This window comes from Haemaphysalis longicornis, unplaced genomic scaffold (assembly GCF_048455015.1).
Source record: "Haemaphysalis longicornis isolate Haplotype H1 unplaced genomic scaffold, Haemaphysalis longicornis Haplotype H1 scaffold_6, whole genome shotgun sequence".
Lineage (NCBI taxonomy): Eukaryota > Metazoa > Arthropoda > Arachnida > Ixodida > Ixodidae > Haemaphysalis > Haemaphysalis longicornis.
The window spans coordinates 47,253,077-47,266,008 of NW_027526407.1; positions in this window are offsets into that span (position 1 = coordinate 47,253,077).

A 12,932-nucleotide genomic window follows, 5' to 3' on the forward strand; every position below is an offset into this window, starting at 1 on the left:
GGCCTACCACCACCAGCCGGCGTCCCCTGCATGCGGTCGCCATATCCCTGGGCATCACAGAAGGGGCCCTGGCGGAGCTGTTCGCCGACCAGTTTGCCAAGGCCACTCAAACCCCGCCTCCAGTTCCTGCGGCCTCACCCGACGTGGAGCCAGCCGCCTCACTCGACCAGAAAGTGGTGTCCCTCTGCTCCACGGACATCACGCTCCGTGAGCTGCAGGCCGCCCTGAATCGATGCTCCAAGCGGCGGAGCGCTCCTGGTATGGACGGGGTTACGTACCAGATGCTGCGGAACCTGGACGTTACTCAGTTAGAGCCGCTTCTGCGACTGTTCAATCGGGTCTGGCGGACTGGTGTCCTCCCTCCACCCTGGCTCGTGGGGCTCATCTCGCCAATTCTCAAGGTCGGCAAACCCCCGACGGAGCCAGAGTCCTACCGTCCCGTGTCCCTGACGTCGGCTGCTGGGAAGGTCATGGAGAGTGCAGCCCTTGCCCGTCTCGAGTGGATTGCAGCGGCGTCTTCCGGGAGCAGCAAAGCGGCTTCAGGCGGCACCGCTGCACGGCTAACTCCCTGGGGGATGATGATGATGAAACAACATTTATTGAGCCCAGAAGATTTGGTGGTGCCCACAGGCACCAGACGGGGGTGGTTCCCTATTCACGGGACCCATATGTCGCCAACAACTCCTGGCCTCTGGCCACCAGGGCTAGCTGGGTCGGCAGGGCGGGGCTGGACAGCAAGGTCTCCCATCGCTCAAGGAGTAGGGGTGGGGTAGTGGAGGTAGGATAGGGGGGTGTAGGAGAGGGAGTGGGGGGAACTGGACTCTTGAGGAACGTGCATTCCGCCATGACGTGCGACAGGGTGCCTTCGGTCTGCTTGCAGAAAGGACAGGTGGCGTCGTGTAACTCGGGATACATTCGATGGAGCAGGGTTGGGTGCGCGAGTGACCCCGCCTGCACTCTGCGCAGGATCGTTTGCTGTTGCCTGGTTAGAGAGCGGTGCGGTTCGGGTAAGGCGCGCCGTTCTTCCCTGTACGCTCGAGTAATCTCTCTGTAGCTTGTCATTGGGCTCGGGGTGTCCGCATCATCGCGCGACTCGGTGGCTGCCCGGAGCGTCATTTCGCGGGCGTGGTAGTCGGCGATGGTGTTGCCTGCTACCCCCGAGTGAGCTGGGACCCACACGAGTTCAACGGCTCGTCCCGGTGTCACCTTCTTGTTCAAAATCGCAAATGCCGCGGAGGAAACGCATCCCCTTCGGTAGTTGCCGTACGCAGTCTTGGAGTCCGTGACCACGGCCTCGACGTCCGGTTGAACGAGCGCCAGAGCCACAGCCACTTCTTCTGCCGTCACGGGATCTCTCGTCTTCGTCGACGCTGTGACGATCAGTCGGTCGTGTGTCGTAACGACTGCCGCCGCCCGGTCGCTGCCTTTCCTAAGCGAGGCGTCCGCGTATAGAACCCGGGGATTCTCCTCCAGCTGTCGGGCCAGGGCCTTGGCCCGCGCATCGCGCCTCCCGTCATCCTTACCCCGGGTCATGTTCCGGGGTAGGGGCTTGGTTTCGATTGCCTCCTTCCACCTCTCGGGTAGGGGCGCCGTCGTGGGTATCGGTTCTATCCGCCATCCCAGCTTGCGAAGGACGGCGCGTCCGTGTTCTGTTCTACTGAGTCTGACGCGTTGATCAGAGAGGTGAGCTTCCACCAGCTCGTCCACTGTGTTGTGGACGCCCATGTCCTGCAGTCGTCGGGTCGACGAGTATATGGGAACGCCCAGAGCTTGTTTCGTTGCCTTGCGAATGAGCGTGTCGAGGGTGTTTCTCTGCGTCCTCGTCAGTTGGAGATACGGGACCGAGTAGGTGACCCTCGAAACGACAAACGCCCGCACCAGACGGATGGCGTCGTCCTCTTTGAGGCCTCTGTTTCTGTTAGACACCCGGCGTAACATGCCGAGTACCTGTTCCGTGGTGGTTTTGATTTTAACGACGGCGGCGTCCGGTTTCCCGTTGTTCTGCAGCAGCAGGCCCAGTATCCTACACTGCTGCGTCGGCTTAATCTCTATGCCGTCGATTCTGACCGTGATGGCCGGCTGGGGAACCTTCTTGGGTCTTCCCGGCTGTATGAGTAAAAGTTCTGACTTCTGCGGTGCGCAGCTCAACCCGCACGACTTCGCGTACTCGTGCACGGTCGTGGCCGCACGCTGCAAGGAATCCTCGATCCAGCCGTCGGAACCGGCCTTCGCCGTCCACAACGTGATGTCGTCAACGTAAAGGGCGTGGTCAATGCCGTCTATTTGTTCGAGTAAGTGAGGTAAGGGGAGGAGCCAGGTTGAAGAGCATGGGAGACAGGACAGACCCCTGAGGGGTGCCCCGCTCGCCGAGCTCGATGGGATCCGACTTCTCCCCTCCTACTGTGATGGTGGCTGTTCTATTGGTCAAAAAGTCCTTCACGTAACCAAAGGTTCTCCGGCCGCACTTTGTCTTTTTCAAATTCGACAGCACGCTCGCGTGCGTCACGTTGTCAAAGGCACCTTTCAGGTCTAGAGCGAGGATCGCCCGTGGACCGTGCCTCGTGGCTTTTTTCACCACCAGCTCGTGAAGCTGCACCATGACGTCTTGGGTACTCAGATGTTTCCGGAAACCGAACATCGTCGCGGGCATTTGCCCCGTGTCTTCGAGATGCCCCTGCAACCGACGTAGCACCATGCGCTCCATGACTTTTCCGACGCAGGACGTGAGGGATATGGGACGCATGTTGTCGATGGCCTTTCCGGGCTTCGGGATGAATCGTACATCTGCTTCCTTCCACTCGCGCGGCAACCGAGAGCTCTCCCAGGCTTCGTTGACGTGCCCAAGCAGCTCGCGCGCCGCCGTACCGCTCATGTTGGCGAGCAGCTTGTAAGTTACGGCGTCCTTGCCGGGTGCGCTTCTCTTGTTGCTCTCGTCTATAGCAGCCCACAGTTCCGCCATGGTAAACGGTCTGTCGAGGTCTTCGTTCTCAGGTCCTTCGTACTCCTCCGGGATCGGGTGGACGCCCTTCTCGGTCTGCAGGTATTTGTCCGCGAGGGCCTTGACAAGCCTGCGGCCGTCGCCATTGTACGAGTTGAGCACCTTGGTGAGGGTGCGGTTGGTCGCCGTTTTGCTGCTCGTCGGGTCGATGAGGTGGCGCAGGAGCTTCCACGTCTTTCCCACGGACAGCTGACCTTGCAGACCGTCGCACATCTTGAGCCAATTTTCCTTGCATAACTTAGCCGCGTATTCGGCGATTTGCTTGTTAAGCAAGGCGATGCGTCTGGCGATCTTTCTGTTGCGTCGTTGACGCTTCCACCTTCGAGTTAGAGAGTGACGGGCCGCCCACATATTGGACAGCCGGGCGTCGACGAACGGCGTCTGCGTCGTCGTCGCTATTTCCTGCGTGAACTTCTGAAGGGCCTGCTTCTGGTTACGTGCCCATTCCTCGTAAGACTGTGTCTTGTAATCTCGCCCGGCGTCTTCGTCTTCCTGGGTGAACTTTCTCATCTTGTCCCAGTCGGGGATCCGCGCCTTGCCCAGCACTGCTCGGAAACAGGGACCACGGACGGTGATGCTGATGATGCTGTGGTCCGACCCCAGGTCGACCTCTTCGCATCTCCACGACGCGTCGAGCGACCCGACCAGCCACGACAGGTCCGGCGCGGTGTCCCTGGCCACGCTGTTGCCTCTTCTCGTGGTGACTCCCGGTTCGTTAAGTAGGACGAGGTCTTGGTCTTCCATGGTTCGTACCAGGGCTTTTCCTCTCTTGGACAAAAATTTGTAACCCCATAGCGTGTGTGGGGCGTTGAAATCACCGAGGATCAGGAGCGGCCTGGTCCCCGCCAACCTCTTCGCCTCCTGCACGGTGCGGTCGAAGTCGTACTGCCTCTGTGACGGCCTGCAGTACGCACTCATTACGAATATATTTCTTGTGCTGCCAATTTCCCGTGCGTGGACTTCTACCAGCGTGTGCTCGCACCCGCTCTGCGCCGTGACGTGCTGGGTTGCCGCCACGTTGTTGCGGACGAGAACGGCTGTCCCCGTTCCCGAGGGGTCCGTGTAAGTGATGTATCCCGGGAGTCGCGGCTTCCCGTTCGTTTCTTGCAGTGCAATGATGGCAGGCGGATCATCCTGTCCGCTGATGTACAAATTGAGCTCCATCTCCTTGTGACGAATGCCCCTACAGTTCCATTGATAGATGCCGGTGGACTCGCTGCCGTCCACTCGCTTGTGACGCTGCTTACTTGGGTTCTGTACCATCCTTGTTGGTAATGTCCAGTCGACCGCGCCTCTTCGCGATCGCGTCTTTTATTCTCTCGGCGCGTTCCTTCTTCAGGGATGCAAAGCGGGTGCGAACCTTAATGGCAGCAACCCTCGTTGCTAGACGTTCGTGCTTCACTTCCAGCGTGTTGAGACGATCTTCTATCCTTCCTAACGCTGCCAGAATGGCCGTCAGTGCATCCCCTTGAGGTAATTGCGTTTGCTCCTCCGCTTTCGGTGTTGCATCGGCCGCCTTGCTAACCGGGGCCTCTTCGGCGTCCATCGCCTCTTGGGCGCTTTTCTGTTTCGCGCTGCTCGCTACCGGCATCGCTGTCTTCGGGTTAATGGCGGGGGGAGATCCCCTCCGCGGCACCTTGCGCGGACCTTCAGCGACGTTAGCCATCAACGTGGGGCCCTCTTGTGGTCTCGCTTCGGTCGAGCCTGAGCTGCCCGCCAACTTCTCTAACTTGGACATAAGTGCCCTGATTTGGGCATTCTGCTCCTGAATGTGTGCGTTCTGGCGCTCGATAATTTTCTTTAGTTCTGTTACCTCGCCACCGTCCTTTTGCGTGCTCGGGGTCGATTTGGGAGGGGGAAGGGGGGGAAATTCGGAGTCGGGGACTCGAGCCCCGGGAGACCCGCTAGCCCAGCCCACCTTGTTGCCGGTGTTCCCTCGCTGGTCTCCGGGTCCGTCCCTCGATCTCGAGCGGCCACCTGGACTCGAACTGGTCCCGGACTCCGGTCCATTCCGGCCGGCTCGCCGTCTCGAACCACTCCTCTCCTTCGACGTCGCTCTGCCCGCCGTCTCCCAGCGCCGGTTGCCGCCAGCACCACCGCTGCCGCCGCTCCTTGCGGGCTTCGACTGGGAGCGGCCTTGACAGCCACCTGTGCAGCCCCGCAGCCGCGATTGCGACCGGGACCGGCTGTGACGGCGGCCGTCGCTGCTCCGGGCCGGCGTCTGCGATCTTCCCGGGCGCCGCGACGAGCTGCTACGGTGGGGTCCGCCTGCAGGACCTCTCTTGTCTCGGCTTCTTCCTCTTTCGTAGTCTCCTTGATCGGAATGCTTCTTCTCCCACCGGCGTCGACGAACGACGTAGGGGGTCTTAAATCTTGCCTTGCAGGCTTTGTCTGCCGTGAGGTGATTGCCTCCACACAGGCTACACTTGGGGTCACAAGTGTGGTCGGCCGTCGGCCCGGGGGTTCCACAACCCCGGCAGATCGTGTTCGAAGGGTCTGGGCACACGTCCATGCGGTGGCCCAGTCGCCCGCATGCGTAGCACACGTCTATCTGTTTTCTGTGCAACGTACACTCCATCAGTAGGTTGCCGTACCTGATGTAACGAGGCACCTTCTTTCCTGCGAAGGCAATTACCACCGACCGGGTCTTGCCAATGCGGTTGGCCTGCAGTGCCGTCGGGTAGAATTCGTGGACAATGTTCTCTTGGATTTCTTGAGGTGTGTCCTCTAGCGGGATATCTCTTATCACCCCCTTCACAGTGCCGTGAGGGGCTGCTTCGTAGGTACTGACCTCGTGGGTCGTGCCACGTACGTCGATCCGCTCCACGGCAGCATACCGGTCGGCGTTCTCCCTCTTGGAAGTGCTCACGACCACGATGTTCTGCTGCGCGTTCAGACAAACGACGTCTTTTCTCGAGTCGATTGCGGGGATCTGGGCCGCCGCCGTTAGAGCTCGGCTGAGCTCCACTCGGGTAACGTCGCTGACGCGGAGGCCTCCGCGCGGGCGCACGATGATCTTCATATCTTCGCGCGGCAGGTCTGGCATCCGCGCGCCTTTCAACAGCTTGCCTTTATTTATACGTTTCTCCTTGGGGTGACGTGTCCCATCGTCGCGGGCGCCCGCTCCCGAGCCACGGCTGCCGCTGTTGCTGAGGCCGGCAACGTCATCCGTGTCCTTAGCGCCTTCTCGACTGTTGCGAAGTGCGGGCGTAAGGCTGAGCTTGCCTTCGCCCGCCCGCCGGATTCTTTCACCGGCAGTCTTCCAGCCTTGCGATCGCGTGCACTGGGCCGGAAGAATTTCGATGCCGTCCACTTCCACTCGCATGGCGGTAGTCATTTTAGGTCAATGTCCGCACACGTGAATACCGAAAAGCACTCGATATCCCGCCGGCGAACTTCTCGATCTCGGGCTAGGCCTAGCCCCGCCCCGGCCGAGGCCGTAGTCGTGGTTAGGCTTAGCGGCGTGCTCTTCTCGTGGGTGCGAAAAAGTCTCTCAAAATCGCCGAAAATGGGCCCCTACCTCAACATTTGGGTTCCCGATGATCCTCGCTACTTCATGTATCACGTCGATACACTCTCATAAGCGTGCGACTCAATTAACCGCCACAATGGGTGAGAAAAAAGCGGAGCGATGCGAACATGCGAACATGACAAAATGGCGCTCGCACGTGCCAAACCCCCTGGGGGACGTCATCTCCATGCTGGAACAGGCCCGCCATGACAAGGAGGTGGCCTTCCTGCTCCTGCTGGACATGCGGTCGGCATTCGACACGGTTGCCCACGGGGCCATCCTGGAGGCCCTGGACGGCATGGGCGTTGTGGGGCGCCTAGGAGGCTACATCCGGGCGTTCCTGCGTGACCGGACCCTGCGGGTGAAGGTAGGCCGGGCGACCAGCAGTCCTCGAGACGTCCGCTCCGGGGTGCCCCAGGGAAGCGTGCTGAGCCCGTTTCTTTTCAACTTGGTGCTGGCTCCTCTCCCCGACTGCATCCCTCCAGGCTTGCGACACCCAGTAGAGGTGGCGGTGTATGCTGACGACGTGGCACTCTGGACCCATGGCCCCACCAAAGACTGCCATATAGTCAAGGCGTGCCTCCAGGAGGCTCTGGGCGCAGTTGCGGTCTTCCTCGAGAGCCGTGGCCTGCAGCTCTCGGAGGCCAAAACGCAGGCCCTTATGCTGCACCCGGGAGGATGGAGGGCTCGACAGGCAACACCGCCCATCACACTCAACGGGCGACCTCTTCTCTGGCGGCTGACCGTGAAGTACCTGGGGCTGCTCATTGACTGCCGGCTCACATGGCTGCCCGCTGTCAAGGCCCTCCGGGCACGCAGCGCACAGGTGCTCCAAGGGGTGCGGCAGCTTCTGTCACGAGGCAATGGTTGCTTACACCAAGTGGCGCAGCGCGTGTTCCACGGCATGGCCTCCGCAGCTGTGCTGTACGCGCTTCCACTCGCCTACCTGGGACCACGACGCTGGCAGGAGCTGGAGATCGACCAACGCCGCGCCATCCGCCTCTGCCTGGGCCTCCCCTCCACGTCGCCGGTTGCGGGAACTTACACCGAGGCGGGCACCTGGCCCATCGAGATGCGGGCCTTGCAGACGGGGCTGCGGCACATCCAGCGTCTGCTGGCCGTACGTGACGGGGCTCCGCTCCTGCAGAGGTTCCGTAGCCGGCCCAACTCGCACATGGGAGCGCTGCTCACTATCTTCGAGGAGGGCATCGAGGTTCCGAACCGACCCTGTCTGGAGCCGCCACAACCAGACACCGGGGAGGCCCTGCAGATCACCACGACCCTCCCCGGGGTCCGCAACAAGCGGACCACACCACCCCAGGCCATCCGCCAAGAGGCGGCCGTCCTGCTGCAGGACAAGCTGAGCAGCTACCTGCATCTCTTCACGGACGGCTCCGTCAAGGACAGCACGCGCGAGGGGGCGGCTGCGTGCGTGGTGCCTGAGCTGGGAGCCAGCCGGAGCTGCCACCTGCCCTTCCCCACTTCCTCCACACGGGCGGAGCTGGCAGCGCTGCACCTGGCCGCCGACCTCCTCCTCGAAAGGGGGCCCCATAACCACCCCGGGGCGGTCATCCTCACGGACTCCAGGACTGCCCTGCTGCGGCTGCACGCGGCCGATCAACCCACCAACAGCAGCGGCTACCCGGAGCGCTCCCTTGCAATCAAGCTGCGCACTGTGGCCTCCCGAGGCTGCGACCTGCGGCTCCACTGGCTGCCGGGCCACAGTGGCATCCGGGGCAACGAAGACGCCGACGCCCGCGCCAGGGAGGCCCACCAGGAGGGCACCCCAGTCTCCGAAGACGTCACTGCGTTCGACGAGGCCCGCACTGCCCTGGCCCGCATGGTGCAGACGATGCACCCCGACCCTCGGGTCGTGAGCGGCCTGGCGCCCAGACCGTTGCCCGCACGCATCAGCAGGGACGCCCGCTGCCTGCTTCTCCGCATGCGGCTGAACTGCTGCAATGTGGCGGAGCGTCTGCACCGACACGGCCGCAAGGACTCCCCTACATGTGCGGACTGTTCCGAACTGGAGACGCTCGAGCACCTACTCTGCTTCTGCCCCCACCACGCAGGCCCGAGAGCAGAGCTCCACCGAGCGCTCCAGCATCGAGGCCTTCCTAGCGCCGACATGGAGCACCTTCTGTTCCCGAAGGGACCTGCGGCAACCCAACGGGAAGTGTCTGCTTCACTTCCTGAAGACGACCGGCCTCACGCAGCGGCTGTAGCCCGGAGTGCAGTGATTGACTGGTGTGCCCGGACTGACAGCGTTCTAGGACTGACAGCCCTCTTTATACCTCTCTCTCTCTCTCTCTTTCTACTTTATCCTATCACTCCCCCTCTACTTCCCTTCCCCTGCACTGGGTTGTATGCAGGTGAGCTCCCTGCCGAGCTCAAAATATCCCCAGTGAATTTCCTTTCATTTTCCCGTCGCGAACCACAACCCCCCTTCCGGTGGGAGGCCGCGCTGCAGCTCGGACCCGGACCTGCAGGCCCACTTGGTCGCCAGGGATGCCGAGGTCGCTGATCAGTTCACGCTGACATCCAACAACGCGATCTAACCATCCAACCACCAGCATCGCTTTCATTGTGCACAATCTCTGGTATTCCTCGAAATAAAGTTTATTCTCTATAGGCCCATTACAGGATCCCTCCGTAATGTCAGTTTTAATTGGATAAACCAACTTAAGTCTCAATTTCCCTGCACAAATATGGTTATTGGAGGCGACTTCAATGCAAAGAGCCACACCTGGGGCTATACCAATACAGACAAGAGAGGAGCGGCTCTTGAGGAAACTGCTGAACTATGCAATCTACACCTTGTTAACGACCTCGCCTGCGCAACAAGGGTGGGGCTTCATCCATCTCAACGGGACACCATCCCTGACCTGACATGGACCACTGCAGGCCTCATCCGTAATTGGTCTACGTACAGCACAACGTGGGGTAGTGACCACTATCCTATATCCATTACATTACGCGGCAAGCGACTCCGCATGACGAAAACTATCACTCGAACAGACTGGTGTGCCTTTCGGCAAGCTCTCAATGCACATGAGGACCACGATCTTTCGGCATTCATCGCTGGCGTCCAACAGGCCTCGCACACGGCTTCCGAACAAGTCACCTGTTATGAAGACACCCCTGCCATTGACGGGCATTTATCGAATTTGTGGAAGCGAGTCGAGCAGCTCACCCACCGCTACCGTTACAATGGCCATCGCCATCGGGACCTGATGCGCATCAGGCATCAATACAAACTGATTAATTCGTATCAGAAGGAATTAATGAATGATCATTGGAATGACTTGTGCTCCTCACTTAGCAAGGAACGTGGCCTCTCCAAGCTGTGGCGAATTTACAGAGGCCTCGCCGGGAAATCGAAAAAACCCCAACCACTGTTCTCCACCCTTGCACTGACGGACGATCCAGCCACAGTAGAGCACCAACTTATTACTACCTTCTTCCCCACGGCATCACTCACCCAGCCCCCCTCACTACCGGTCATCCAGGTCCCCCATTCAAGCGAGGACCTAGACTCTCCGTTCACTCTGGCAGAACTCCGGGCGGCCATAATGCAGGGAAAACTACGTTCTGCACCTGGCCATGACGGCATCACCTGGCAACAAATTAGGAACATGGACGATTTTACCCTGACACGACTACTAGCCCACGTGAACAAGCTATGGGAGATGAGTGAGGTCCCTGATTACCTGAAACTCACCCTAGTCCATCCCATTCCCAAACCAAACAAAGACCCAAATGTTATCACAATTGCGGCCAATTTCACTTACTCCTACTCTGTGTAAACTAATAGAACGCCTCATCCACGCCCGGCTACAATACTACCTCGAATACGCTCAACCCTGGTTTCACCCCTCCCAAACCGGCTTTCGCCCTCATCTCGGTACACACGACTGTCTGTGGCTTCTACGTCGTGTTATCAACCGCTCGGCAAGGAGTTGTGGCCTACCAGACTACGTTTTAGCCGTCGACATCCGCAAGGCCTTCGACAGAGTCAGTCAAACCGCAATTCTAGAGGAATTAGCCCAAGCGTATCCCAGCCAAAAAACTCAAGACTGGGTGCGCCACTTTCTCCAGAGTAGACCCATAAAACTTAACGGTTCCCATCCGGGCTGGTCGCCCCGTACTTACTTTCTGGACAGAGGAGTTTCTCAAGGGTCTATACTCGGACCAGTCCTCTTTAATCTGGCGATGACCCGTATGGCTCGTCAACTCGAGCGAGACACATCCGCCCGTTTCGCCATCTACGCGGATGATATTACGATATGGACAGAAGGCAATGACTTCGAAAACACGGACAGTATGATTACTGAACTTCAGGCGGCTGTCGCAAGCCTTGAGAACCATCTGCCTCAACTCGGGCTTGAGATGGCGCCTGAAAAAACTGAACTCCTCCTTGTTCACGGAACCAAGTCCTCGCCTGATACGGAACCAACTGCCCTCCACATCGCAAATAACACTATCCGTGCCACTTGCGGCCACATAAGGCTGCTTGGCATCCCGCTGGGCAGTCACAACAGTCCAAAGATCTGGCTAACCAAATTAAAAAAGCAATGGAAACCGATGCTTCACCTTATTAAGCGCCTCTCTAACAAGTACGGCGGTGCACAACAAAGTTCATGCGTTGCTTTGGCTCGTGCTGTGGCCATCGGTGCCCTCGCATATGGTGCCCCTGTATATGACTTCAGCAAGACTAATCTCAAATTCCTCCACACCCTTCACAGAGCCACACTCCGAACCGTAACCGGCTTACCTCGGCATACACGAATTACGGCACTGGAACAAGCTGCTCCACTTCCCCCCATCGATCTGATAATGAAGGAAACTCGAATGCAAGCGGACTTCAAGCGGACTATTACCTTGCAAGGAATGGCGCTCTCAGATTGGGACAACCAACGGCCCATCCAGGTGCACAACCTTCTAAGCCCAATGGCTCCATGGACTCTCCCGGATGTCGCCCCTAATGCACCTTCGAAACCAGTCCCGCGCGGTCACTCCATGCTGCGCAAACAGCACCTAGAAAAGCTCAAGCGGTCCCGTTTGCCCGGAGAGATTGACATCTATACGGATGCCAGCGTCAGGGACCACATCGTCGGTCTGGCTTGGCACTGCTCGGAGAACCCAGATCTCAGCGGCACAGCAAGCCTCAACCTTGTCCACATCACGCCGTTGGAGGCTGAGCTCCACGCTGTCATCGGTACCCTCAACCACATAAGCTTCGACGTCTCGCAGATGCCCCCATCCCACATTCGAATCCTCACGGACTCCTTCGGCGTAGTTCAAGAACTCAGACGCCAATCCTCTCTCAACCCCCTCACACAACAAATCCTGACCCATGTTGCCCTACTCCGTCGCAACGGGGTATCTGTACGGATTGATTGGGTTCCCGGCCACGAGACAGCTTGCACGGGTAACCAAGCCGCCCATTCTGCGGCACAGGAGAGCAGTATCACACCTCCGCTGGTTCCCTGCACGCCGACTCCGTCACCGCTACCTCCTTCCCTGCAGTTACTTCGACATAAACGCGACAAGAGGAACCGCTACATCGCTGCCACCCCACAAGGGTACTTAACCGGCATTCCTCCCCTGCCACGAGCCGGTGAGGTATTTCTCAACAAGCTCCTAGCAAATGCCGCCTACACCCCGCACATAATCCGAAAATGGCTCTCACCCAATCTCCCTCTAAAATGTACATTCTGCAATACCCTCACATATGCAGACCTCAACCATCTCCTTCGGGATTGCTCCTTCTTCTCGCAACATCGCTCAGACATCATTACATCTTTCCAAGCGCCCACAAGCACCCCAGAAGACTATCATACTATGGAGAAACCTCTACTGCACAAAATAGGGCTGTTTGCTATCAAAAGTGGCCTAGCACGGGCAGTGTAGCTGGGGTCGACTCTGGTCCCTGCAAGCTGCCACGTCCCTGTAAAAGACGCTGCATTCCCCTCCCCTACTCCCCCTTCCTCTTCCCTAAACCGGCCTCTGGCCCTCCTTACCAATAAAGGTGCTACTACTACTACTACTCTCTCTCTCCCTCTCCCCACAAATGCTGATGATGATTAGTGGCTTTCACTTTGAGTCGGGACGCCGGTTGCCAGCAACCATTCATCAACCGAATTCCGATTTTTTGTTTCTTGGGAGGGGGGTGTCTAAATCCCCCTGTGGGAAATGTTGGGGGTGGTTGAGGGTGTAGGGTGCGTGAACTTGTATAAATCCCTGATCACCCAATTCGATCAAGATGCAATCAATCAATCAATCAATCCCCTAACTAGATTGAACTGATCAAACCATGGAGGCAATGATGGAGGGAATGAACAAAACAATTGCCAAAGTGGCAGTGCATGCAGGCGTCACGTTAGGTGCACTGTTTCGCAACTTGGCATTGAAGGACTTTGA